Source organism: Barbus barbus (genome assembly GCF_936440315.1).
Source record: "Barbus barbus genome assembly, chromosome: 34".
NCBI classification, from domain to species: Eukaryota; Metazoa; Chordata; class Actinopteri; order Cypriniformes; family Cyprinidae; genus Barbus; species Barbus barbus.
This window is the reverse complement of record NC_136762.1, coordinates 19876186-19889802: the sequence shown is the minus strand read 5'-3', so window position 1 is coordinate 19889802 and position 13617 is coordinate 19876186. Positions and strand designations below refer to the sequence as shown.

Genomic DNA, 13617 nt, shown 5'->3' with positions numbered 1-13617 from the left:
ACTAACACAGATTTTTGAAGGACACAGCAAGTAATCCATTACAAAGTAAGAAAGAGAGAGTGTTTTAATATTTAATGTGTATGTTATTGTAACAGTATATTACTGTCATGGTCACTTTACATCAGCGAGGCCTGACTCTGATTTATCTGTACTTTCATGAAGGCCACATTTTACAATGCTGCACTCGCCCAGGAGCCAGAAGTAAGTATTTGTCAGTTAAGTACATTTTAGCTGTGAATGTTTCTGATACACACACACACACACACAAAACCTTTAAAAGTTCACAAATAAGATGTTTGATGTGTTGATTGTATGTTTTTTTTTTTCATGTTTAGAACACACTATTTGAATTTGAGCGATGAGATAAGTTTCTACATTGTTTCTCCTAGGGGGCAAAATGTCTTAGGTTTTTGTCCTGAGAAACATCATAAGAAACATATAAGATGAGGTTGGTACTTAATTGAAATAACTGAGATGTCTCCTGAGCTATAAAAGAGCAACCTCAAGGCAATAAAATGTTCCTTTGGGATGACTTAGGTGTGTGTAGAGTGTAAAAGCAGAGTTTGTGTGTTTTCTGCTAAACTGCACATCACTGGACACAATAACAACAGCAAAGTATGTCAGTGTGTGAGAACAGTCAGTCAGTCCCTGTGTGTGCGTGTCCTAGTTTCTCCAGGCAGGCAGGGCGTGTGGATTGGGCCAACCGCACCGTTATGAGAAAACTAACTGAACTATAAATATTAATACTCACAAAACACACTCTGTCTGATGCAAACACAGATATAAACACTTTAAGAACATACCTTCAGCTGCCTATAGGCCAACATCTGGAATCATATTCACACTGTGACTCATTAAAAACGTGAAGATGTCTTTATATATTTATGCTGAGGTATCATTAGTTGACTGCCATGTGTCTTGTTTATCCCTGTATATTAGGACACACTTGTGCATTCAAAACTCACTCAAGACACAACGTTCCTATAGAAAGCAGGATTACCCTGTGGGAAGAAAGTGTATGTGTGTGTGTGAAGGATGGCGATCGATGCGTTTTATGGCTCGAGAGCTTCATCCAACGCAGATTTATGAAAGCGGAGAGGACAGGCTTGACTCGGCAGCCCGCACACACACTCCATCACTATAACAAGCAGCTCACTCACACACACACAGATAGTAGCTACAGACAAACAAAGACAATGGCTGGAAACAAAGATAAATTCAGCGTGCGTCTGTGTGAATGTCATGGCCATGTGACAAGACAATGAAATGATGTGCGCACAGCATTGGCTGTGTGTGTATGAATGTATGATTATTTCCGCCACAAAAATATATTGCTGAATGGATATTCGTACGACAGCTAAGCATGAGCACACGTGTGTATAAGTGTGTGTGTGTATAGACGTAACACAGTGTCTGTGTGGGTATTGTTGTCACGCTGAGTGCTAGGCCCGGCAAACTGTAATTTAAGAGTCGGCCCTCGCGCTTCAACCTGCATATTAAGCCTTACAGGATAATATGCACTTGTTGACTTTAACCCCCTACAACATCAGCGCAACGCTGTCACAACATTTCACCCAGAGCGAGAGACCAGGGAGGGAGAGAGAGCAAGCAAAAGAGAGGTAGTCAGTGAGTAGTTTTGGTTTAATCACAGTCACTTGGATCTATCTCATTGTGAAGACTGGTAAATTAAATATCAGTAGCCAGGGACACAAGGTCTGTCTTTCTCTCACTCTTTTTCATTTTCACTCTGCCTTATTTTTTTTTTTCTTAGCTGTAAAATTGTTGCACAAATGATGTGAAATATTAAACCGACAATAATTCTGTCATCATTTCCTGGTTGTTCCAAATCAATTTCTTCTGAGGAACACAAAAGAAGATCTTTTGCATAATGTTCACACTGTTCTTTTCTCTAATCTAAATAAGTAAATCAAAGCGAAATTATAGCTTTGTGTGAAGAGCAGTCAAACAATGCGTCTACATTTGCCATTTTGACAAATTAGTGGCTAATGCATATTATTATTTCTGCTACTTGTCTTTTTTTGTATTTTGGCCTTATAAACTAAAATGAGGAGGAAGAAGGGGATAGGGAAATGTTGTAAGTCATATTCAAACCCACACTGTCCATATGAGCACCACAGTCAAATGCACTGCTAAGCCATGGTTCCAACATCTTAAAAGTCCTTTATTTGGTAATTACCTTGCTTGTCAGAACAGAGCACATGCCTGTCTGTGTGTGACTGTACATAAGACTCGCATTTGACTTCACAGAAGAAGTGACCCACTGGGTGTACAGGTTTGAAAATGGAGACTGATGGATTAAAAGAGAGGCAGACAGAGCAATGCACATATTAGTCCCACGTCTCTTTGCGATCAGTTCTGTTTGGGAGTGCAGATCAATTCTTGTCTAGTCTTCCTTCGCCTTGAGGTGTGTGTATGTGTGTGTGCATGGAGGATTAGAGGGGGGCATGTAAGGTCTGTCTAAAACAAGGGCTTGAGTGTACCACACACATGCACGGTTCTGTGGTAGTGCTGGAGTGTGTAGCGTGGGCAGCCTGGGGCATCATGTCAGACCGATGGAAGAAAAAAAAATATGGAATTGGATTTATGTGTGGAGCATGGCAAACTTCCAGTTACATCTCACTCTACACAGACTCCCAAAGGCCAGAGAAACACACTCACACACATAAAGAGAAAAGAGGTTTGTATACATGTTCGAGAATGTGTGTTTTGTTACGAGATGTCAGGAGGGCAGGCAAACTCTCTCACTCTCTCAGCACAGGACTGTGTGAATGCAAAATTTGCTCTAAAAATATTACCCTTCCGGAAGTAAAGCCACCATTTTCCTGCCATCGTTTTCAAGGTAAAAAACAAACAGAATAATAGAGGATATGAATAGTAATGTGAAACACATAACAGTGTGAAAAATAGAACAACAACAAAAAGAAAATCGTAACGTGCGAATGCCAGGAAGGGGCGGAGAACGAAAGAACGACAACAGAAGGGAAAAGAGGAAGAAGACGCTCACTAGAGAAAAGAAATACCGAAATATCACAAATAAAAAAAGAGAAAGAGACAGTTGGAAGGAGAATGCGTGATGACAGAACGATAGACACATGAAGATGGAGGGAGAGAGAAACAAAAAGAGAGGGGTGTGGGCTGAAGCTGTTGTTGAATTTGCTCTAGGAGCTCCCATGCAAATGATGGCGCCGCTGCAATGCTAACGAGGGCCGGGTTTCAAACTGTTCGGCCCATTACTTATTAATGCTCTGCGTCTCTTCCCCCTCCCTCTTTCCCTCTTTCCCTCTCTCGCTCCACTTTTCCCTCTCTCTCTTGCTGTTGCTAGGGCCCCTGCGCTCACGTGATGTGGGTTAGGGGGCGCTGCGGTGGCATGTGCAAAAAACGGAGTGAGAGAAAGAGAGGGGGATGATGGGAAGGTTGGCGAGGAGGGGTGTAAACGGAGGGGATGCTAGTGCTTGTTTGTTCGTTAAGCCACAAACGGGCTACCAGGGCATGCGCCGAGAGCCTGGCACACGGAGAGAAAGGCCAGCTGGTGCTCTGATTGGCTGCGGGTGGGACTCGACGTCATGTCGATGCAGAATACGGTTAACGAAGGAGAGCTGACAAAAATCAAGAGAGCTAAGAGAGCGAGAGGGATCAAAGATAAAAACAATGTCACAAAGTGAAGGAAGACACTTGGTTATGGGACAGAGAAGGAGAGATGAAGCGAAAAAGGCTCTTTTGTCGACTCTATTTTTTCTCCACTGAAACAGTCACGCTCAAACACACACTACACTGCTGGTTTTGTAAGAAAACCTCAACCAAATCTTGCTTGACGCAATATGGCGTACCCAGAGATGACTCTAGAGTTCCCACTCACCTGGCCTTGTCTTATAACAAATCACCTTTTACACACATGATGGGCCCTTATGCTGGATGCATGAGGTGTAATTCTTGGAGAAAAATGTTTAGATCAGTTATGAAATGAACTGGATATAACGTCTGACAGTTCTAGACCTCGACTGGTCAAACATCTTTGATGTGAAACACTTGCTTAACACCTTCCGTGTACAGTGTGACTGCAAAGCAATCTTACACCATGTCTACACCATCTATTTTTGACATACTCTTGTGCTACTTCCAACAACAGTACAAATGTATTTGACATTTTTGTATAGACAGCCTCAAAATGACCAGTGTAGACAAGGTGTTAGTGACCAACTATTAAGCTTAGTCTGCATGTCAGGAACTACTGTATATTCCTGTTGAAGGACAGCACTAAATGAATTTTTCAATATAAATTTCTGCCCTTATTTTTTTCTGTTGTAATCATTTCCATTATGCAATTAAGGCACTGGAGTAGTGCTACATTGTGAATATAGTCATGACTGAAGAGTTTGCAGACACTCCCCTGAATGTCATGCCTAACAATGCCCTTTAGCTCGGACTATATTCACATATAGTGTTCTCTCTTGTACTTTACTGAAACAGAGAGTTTGCAGATACATTTGGGGAAGGAAGCAGATTTCTTTAACCAATGCACCACACATTTATTTTGCCTTTCCCTGCATCTACCTCTTCTCTCCACTTCCCTGCTGTCACTCTTTACTTCCCACCCACTCTTGTCCAACTTCAGCCTGTGTTCTCTAGTTGTGCTGTTCTTTAGCTCCTGCTGTTCTCCTCAACTCCATACTCCAACCTTCCAACTCTCTGTTCTTGAGAACCCGAGTCACATATGAGTGGGTGATCTCTGCGGCCACGTTCACACAGTAACAGAATATGGTTGTTACTCCTGTATTTGATTCGTTAATACAGTTGCATTAACACACAGATTGGTTATTTACCCATACATCTCCAAGACTCACACTTTTATTTTTGGTGAGCCCCTGCTGTGTTAGTGTAACCAGAGTGGAAAACTAATTGTCTGTCATGTCCTTTAGTGTGAGAGAGCCACTTGGTGGACACACACACGTCTCGTATGTGTTGCATGTTTTTATGTTTGGTTTTAGAGATAGGAGCTGTGTCATCTGAAGGTTTTAGATCAAATGGGGAAAACACAGTTCCTGGAGGGCCAAGACACCGTTCCAACACTGCTCCAACATACATACCTGTAGTTTTCAATTGACCCTTAAGGACTTGAGTAGATGGATCAGGTGTGTTTAATCAGGGTTGAAGCTAAACTCTGTAGGGCTGTGGCCCTCTGAAAACTAAGTTGTGGACCCCTGTTTTAGATCTAGTCACTATCTTCCACCAAAGCTACACCCATCAGTTTTGAGGTCTGCACTTGACTCAAATACTCCTCACTAATTCAGGTATATAAGCTGCTGTTGATTAATTAAGATTTTATGGATGCTCTCAATTGGACTCTTCTTGTGTCATCTGTGATAAGACTTTCCAGTTTTATGGATGCTAGCTTATTTGATATTACTTTAGCCACTGTCATAGGTTAAAGGTGATTGACATACACAGAATACAAGCTTGACTTGCATGTTCATATAGATAGCGTTAGTGTCACTATTCTAAGCTGCTGTGTGAACAGGACATTTTGAGTCTCACATCTTTAAGTAAATTCTGTTGCCAATCCCAAACACTTACAGTGTGAACATAGTCTCTCTTTCAAAAACTCTTTCCTTCTATTTACCCCTCGAGGCGTCTGAAGTTGTCCCAAATTCCTTGTCCTGGGTGTGTCTATGCAATTCCATGCGAGGGGCCAGGGGCAACTCAAGATTCATTCTTTGAAAATCAGACGTGTAAGGCGACAACAGGGTAATAAAGATGTCTGTGATAGTTTTAGGGCTGCTGATTTGGATGGTGACTAAAGTGGAAGATGCCCTATTAGTCCATCTCCAAGAACCAAGAGCTAAAAATTAATTATATTTTACTGTACTGATAACATTAAACAACACTTGCCCTGATAGTTTTATTGTGAAACACTACAAAGCCTTACTAGATTACATAAAACTAAGACAGAATGTTGAATTTGCTTTCTGAGAATCAGAAAGGTCAAATAAAGAGCCGGCTGTCCCCCATATAATCCACGCATGCATGTTAGTATTCATCCTAGTGCCTACTCCGTCCTGGTTCGCCCTAATGACAGGACACGGGGGGCAGGCATAAAACATTGCTGAGTGTGGAGAGTTCAACTATAAACATGTGTTCCCCTGGCCACAACATGTGTGTGAGAGTGTGTATGTGTGTATGTACGATCAAAATTCTGCCATCATTGCATTGCCAAGGTCAGAGCAGAGTCACCCCGATAAACTTAATTTGCTTTTGATACCAATGCTGTTCACACATACATAATTATACATTCATACACACATATACCGCCACAAAAAGTGTGTAAATAACTGTGTAGGGGTGGAGTCACACTATCTAATTGCCTTTTGGTGACTCACATACAACGATGCAACCTACAAATCTGTCTTCAGCCTCATTCATGAGCCATAAAGCCACTTTGGCTGGAAACAGGAGATGGTCAGGTTAAGCATATAGAGATCAACCAGATGAGTACAGAGTATATTATAGTATTAGAACATTTCAGAACCACTGACAGCGACAATTCACCACAGGGCTGATCTAGTTCAGCACCTTGGAAAGCCACAGACCATGCCGCTGTCCACAACACAGACTCTTTTATCTATCTATCTATCTATCTATCTATCTATCTATCTATCTATCTATCTATCTATCTATCTATCTATCTATCTATCTATCTATCTATCTATCTATCTATCTATCTATCTATATCAGTCTATTCTCTCTCTCTTTATCACACACACACACATCTGCAAACACACACAATTACCACATTGCAGTGTAGCCACAGCACACAATTAATTAACATTTGCCCACAGTATGGCATGTGTGTGTCGAGGAAGTAATTAAGATTGAACTGTAATAAAACACCCATCCTCCTAAATCTTAAGGCATTGAATGCTGTATTAACTGAACTATCTGACTGGGGCATGAATGGGAATGAACAGAGCTCCAGCAGAATCAATACTGCCCTCTCCCTCAGTCTCTTCTGCTCCACCTGTCCCCGCCACCATCATTTCCTTTCTACTCTTTTTTTTCTTGGTCGCAAAAGAATTACTCAGCAGCTGACAATAGGACATCTACAACCTCCGACAATAGCCACTCATTCCTTCATTGCCCCCCCCCTCACTATCTACGCTTATGAATGATACCTCTCCTTCATTTCAGCTCTATTCACATTCAAAGCAGAGAGGGAACAGGCAGCCTGAAGTGTCTTGTAATAATAGAAGCATATTTTGATAAAAGACGCCTGACACCTCGCAGGCTCTCAATGACAATGCAAACATTATGTCTGAGGTACTGATGTGAGGTGGGAAGGATGTTTGAAGGTCGGCTCATGTAGCTATTACCGGTCTCCACCCCTCTATGAGCTTGGAGGTCGCAACTTTGTAGGGTTCCAAGAGGAACACCTTACTGCTCAGGAGACTTCTTAAATAGATAGTACACCCAACAATGAAATTCTGTCATCATTTACTCACCCTTATGTCAATTTCAAACCTGTACAACTTTTCTTCTTCTGTGGAACAAGTTTTTTAGCAAAAAAATTAAAGACAATTAAAATTTTTAGGTGAACTATCCATTTTAGTTTCAAATTGAGTTTTTTTTTTTGTTTTTTTAATTCACTGGTGAAATTTGGGTCTTCTCTTACTTTCCCCTTCTTCCGAACCCTCCTCATTTCCCACACTCTTCCAACCTTTGACCTTTCACTTTACTTATTTTCCACCACGCCCTTCCTACATTCCCTTCTTTCTCTCTTTCTCTCTCTCTGTGCAATGGTTGGAGGAGAGTGGGTTTGTGGAGGACTAATATGCTCATTAAAAAGGCATGCTTCACCGTCAAATGCCAGCTGCCGCTCTTTTCCCTCCTCCTTCTATCCCTCTCCCTGTTTGTTACAGTGGGAAATTGTGATGCCCATGTTCAACCTCAGATACTGCTTATGTCTTACCAAAAAAAGGTATATATACAAGTAAGTATATATACAAGACATCTATCTATCTAGAAACAACCTGTGGCCAAGAACATTCTTCTTCAGCATATTACACTTTTTTTTTTTCACTTGGCACCTACTTCCTCCACTTGTGTTCTTCCTGTTAAGGCCTCTCTTGTTCTCCTTCCCCTTCCCTCTCGCTCTTTTCTTTCACATTGCACTCCTTGAATATGCATGTCCATTCTAATTAGGCTGCTGAGTGTGGGAGAGGCTTTAACCAGTACTGGCAGGAAGAGAGAGAAGGAGAAAGGAAAGAACGGAACTGAAAGGTGTATACAAGTACACATATATATATTTGAACAGAAATAACAATTTTCAGATTTTTTTTTTTTCGATTGAGCAAAATTTGGATTTGGATGATATCTCTGCTGAAATTAAGTTCTGGTGGGGTTCTTTTTTTCTTTAATTTTTTTTAATACACTTTTCCTTTGGCTCTCAATTTAATCTCATTGCTATCTTGGACAAACCATTGAGATGTTAAAAATACCTTGTGTTATTCGACTTCCATGCTGTTCTGTCTTCATACATAAAATCATGTGTCTTCATATATGTAAAAGCGGCTGACAATATCAAAACACATTTGCAGTCCTTTTGTGAGTCTCGTAGTTTAATAATTAAGGCTCATTGATAATTGATATGGACACGGGCCTTAAGAAGCAGAAATGAGGAATCCATATCTAATGCACATCACCAAAGAGAAATAACACCACCAAACATGAGCAGATTATCTACAGTGTGGAGGAAAGAAAACAGCCAACCATGCAAAAGATGAATCTGTGTTTACTGCAAAAAAAATCTTACCAGTAAATCAATTATTAATAAACTAACCAGGCCTGTTGAACTAAAGACAAGATTAATCTGTATAGTGGATGCATGTAACAGACAGCGATTGATGTAGGAATGGTTGGTGAGATTGACTTAAATCTGTAGGCTGAATGTGCAGAATACAAGACATAAACACACACACACAGACACACACACACACACACACACATATACACACTGGCCATTCCCACACAAATCAATACAGAGTCTCGCCAAGGAAAGTTTGGCCTGGCTGACTCCTACACTGAGGCAACAGTGCCAAAACATCACTCACAGAGAACTGCACTACTTCTTCCATAAGTTTAATTGTTCTTATGATTAAGTATGCCAGTTTTTTTTTCTTTTCATTTAAGATTTAAAAGCTAAGATTTGCTTTTTTGAATTGAGTCAAACTTCTAAACAGGCTTACAATTGCACTTTTGCTATAAGTGCATTCTTCCACAAACATTGGCACAAAAAACATTCAGACACTCAAGTTGCATTTTAAAATGTGTTAAATTGCATTAGAAATAAAAACAAAACAAATAACATCTGCAAAATAATAAGATACCTTTTCTGAACTGGTCGCAAGTCTTATATTCATTGTATATTCATGGATATTCATTCAGTTAATTTGACACAGCTCTCCTAGCAGAGTAACCAAACTTTTAGATCTTGACATTAACAATAAACATGTTCCACAAAGTTTGAGAATCAGAATGTGTCCAAGATTTATTTTTTTTTTTTTTAAATTTTGACTAGCTAGTTAGTTAATTAAATGAAAATGCTACTTTCTTTGCTATTTTGAGTTTAATGCAGTGACTTTCATGCATGTTTGTTTCCTGGACTTTTTAATCAATCTATATATTTTTTAAAGACTTCTGTAGTTGTTGGATTTTATAACATTTAATGTACATTCAGAGACATTAATTAACAAATAATTTAGACCAGTTTGTGAATAATTTCTACTGACCCACTGAAAATAAACGACTTACAGGAACAATTTACTTGCAAATCGGACATTGCTATGGCTTGCTAAGCCATACACATTCGGACATTGCTAAGTTTTACTGTATGCAAGAGCCATATATATTTGATTTTAAAAGCAAAACATGCTAGAAAAAGACATTAAAGAACTAAAATATATATATTCATTACAAAAATGTCTGAATTTATTAGTTACAATGGCTTTTCAGACTGAAAATCGCAACTTTAAAATTCCCTACTATTTCCAGGTTATTCATGAGCATTGGAACCCTGGCCACATGCATGCTACTTTTGGGTCCACTGTATCAAAAGTAGATAAAAAAGAACAACAGAAAATAATAAAACAAGGATAAAGGCTGGGAATGTGTGAGGTACTGTGCAGACAGATGTTGCAGTGTGGCATTTGGTGTCCCCTCATCTAAGGCCCAGGGGCCAAGAGACTGCACATGACAGAGAGAGAAAAAGCACGACTGTGTGTATGTGTGTGTGTGTGAGAGAGAGAGAGAGAGAATCCTGTCTGCATCACTGTCTCTTCTGCATCAGTGCCTCATGCTCTGCCCCAATTTAACCAATGCCACTATAATCAGTAAACAGCATACAACACAGGGGGAGGGGATGAAGAGAAAACAAGAAAGATAAAGAAAGGATGAGAGAATTAAAATATGAAAGAAAGGGGAGCTATAAATCATAACTTTACCTGTACTTTATAACTGCTTTACTGTGAAGAAGAGTAGCTCTAGTCATCGATTCAAGGGGAATTATCTTAAATATTATTATTATTATTTTTTTTTTTTTTTAAATCGGTGGGATTCTCTTATTGAAGAAGATTAATGCATACTTTGAACCTTACACCCAAACATGTACTGTGCTTTTTACATTTAAAATAATACCACTAGCGATAACTGAAAATGATTATCAATGAATAACGACTTCAATTGCAGTCTGTTTCTCACATAAACCTCTATGACTTCAGAAGAGTTTGAATATAGCACACAAGTTGTACAGACCACTGTAATGATGCTCTTTGAAGTTTGAAGTCTCTATTCATTATAACTGCATAGAAGATAGCAACCAACAGTATATTATCCCAAATTTCTCCTTTTGCGTTCCACGGAATAAAGAAATTCATGCAATTTTAGAATGACACAAGAAACTTAATTTTTGGTGAAATCATTGTTAATGTCCAATCAAATTCGTTTGCCATTTGGCTACAGTTTCTCTGAAAGAAAAAGCAACAGAAGATTATGTTCACAGAGAAAGATGAAGAATGAAGTCATGTAGAAAAAAATAAATAAATAAAAGCTCTGACATACATGTAAGCCACTCTAAGGTAAACAAGGCTGTGAAGGATCTTTTTTATTTCAGAGCTTTCCTTTTTTAACCCTCTGGGCCCTGAGGGTGTTTTGGGGACCTGGAGAACTTTCGACATGCCCTGACATTTGTGCTGTTTTCAGTTGCTTATAAAAATATAAATGGCTAAAGTCTAATAACACTGTAAACAGCACAGACTGGGCTACAATAATATGTTAGCAGCATTTATGTACATGATTGTGTTTTTGAGAAATCAACGTGTATGCGTGGTTAGTGAAAAACACTGTTCAAGAAATTAATTTGTTATTTATTTCCTTGTGTGAAGTTGATTAAAATTTATAAATGGAAGGCTTCTTGAGCTATTTACAGTTTTCAACTGGATGTAATGTACACTACTGTTTAAAACACAGTTTCCTGTCACAGTTTACAAAAAATACAAAAAAAAGTTCAACATTGATAATACTAGGAAATGTTTCTTGAGCAGAAAATCAGTCTATTTCTGAAGGATCATGTGACACTGGAGACTGGAAAAAATCTGCTTCACAGGAATAAATTACATGTATTAGAAAACCTGCTAGACCAATATGCAAATTAACATGAACCTGGTGGTCAGGAACAACAGGATGAAGAGATTTGAGGAGGGGAGATGGAGGAGTGAAAATAGGGGAAAGAGATGAGATGAGGAAAATGTGATGGGGGAGGGAGAAAAGGGTGACTTTATAATTTATGAGGCATGCACCATGTGCCTGGTGACATCTGCTATGGCACAGCTAATGTGTGTCCTCCATCACTTCTACTGGTATGCAAACATACTCACACACCACACACACACACTTTTACATACACTATAAATATGAAAATCACTTGCTCTACAAGAAGCAGCAAACATAGCATTCAAAATGCATAGACTATCCATTTAAACATCAGTTCATGTGCACCATAGCAAACACATCACCATCAAAGAACATCTAAGTGTATTCACTTGAGTAGAACAATGCCATTGGAAAACATGCAGCTGGATTGTTTCCAGTGGTGCATAGACATGTTTTGGGATTCAGAAAAAAACAAACCTGAAATCATGAGCGAAAAATATCTATTAAAATACATTTGCAAGAAAAAGTATGTAAACCCCTTGGAATTGGTTGGTTTTCTTTAAAAAAATTAAATTAAATAAATCTGGCATGGAATATTATGAAAACGTGAATGATTTTAATCAGATTACAGTTTATAATCGATTAATGTAAAAAACCAACCAGTTCTAATGGGTTCACATACTTTTTCTTGGCACTGTAGATATTTATCAACACACACACACATAAATTTATCAACACACACACATACAAATGAAGATGTATGAATCCATACAAATTAGGGACCAATTTGAGACATAAAACATAAAATAGTACACGCACTGCCATTAGAGTTTCGTGGTTTTTCTGACTTCTGTCTTTATTTATTTATTGCTATGATTGTGCAAAAATGGAGCATAGCGGTAGTTCTGGCAGGCCAAGCTTGCATCAGCTGACACTCAGCTGATCCACGTCTACCTATAGGATCACAACACCAAGCATAATTCCCTTCATAAGGTCCCTTCAGTCATTATTCAGCAGCTATCGCTTCGCTCAGGAACTAATCACCCACCTCCATCCCCAGCTCCTCCTGTCGTCCAGTCAGGACTTCGCAGTGAATATATCATTGAGTCAGACCACTGAATCATGTTGTTAAAATAATCACATAGAAAATTAATGGTATCTGCTACATTTATCATTGATGTTGGTTCTGTTCTGTTACCCTGGGGGGTGAGGGTGGGGTATTCTGCTCTCCCTGCTCCTATCCATGCTAGGCTGCGTGGATGGGCAGGAAGTGTTAGCCCAGAACAGAATCATTCCCCCAACCTAAAATGTATGCTAATCGTAAGTTATATTGAAGATAGTGGTCCTGACAGAACTAATTACACTCACCGGCCACTTTATTAGGTACACCTGTTCAATTGCTTGGTAACAGAAATTGCTAACCAGCCAATCACATGGCAGCAACTCAATGCATTTAGGCATCTAGATGTGGTGAAGACGACTTGCTGAAGTTCAAACCGAGCATCAGAATGGGGAAGAAAGGGGATTTAAGTGACTTTGAACTGAGTATTTAAAAAACTGCTGATCGACTGGGATTTTCACTCGCAACCATCTCTAGGGTTTACAGAGAATGGTCCGAAAGAGAGAAAATATCCAGTGAGCGGGCAGGTTTGTGTGGACGAAAATGCCTTGTTGATGTCAGAGGTCAGAGGAGAATGGACAGACTGGTTAGAGATGATAGAAAGGCAACAGTAACTCAAATAACCACTTGTTACAGCCAAGGTATGCACAACACCATCTCTGAACACACAACACGTTGAACCCTGAAGCAGATCGGCTACAGCAGCAGAAGACCACACCGGGTGCAGCTCCTGTCAGCTAAGAACAGGAAACGGAAGCAACAATTCGCCCAGGCTCACC

The 13617-nt window shown here is 39.5% G+C and overlaps 1 protein-coding gene across 5 annotated transcripts in view; it reads right to left on the bottom strand.

Annotated features, from left to right (window-relative positions):
• LOC306854179 (cell adhesion molecule DSCAML1-like) overlaps positions 1–13617 on the bottom strand; it is a gene marked incomplete at its 5' end in the record, with an annotated part of 143209 nt that overhangs the window by 49838 nt on the left and 79754 nt on the right. The window lies entirely within an intron of this gene.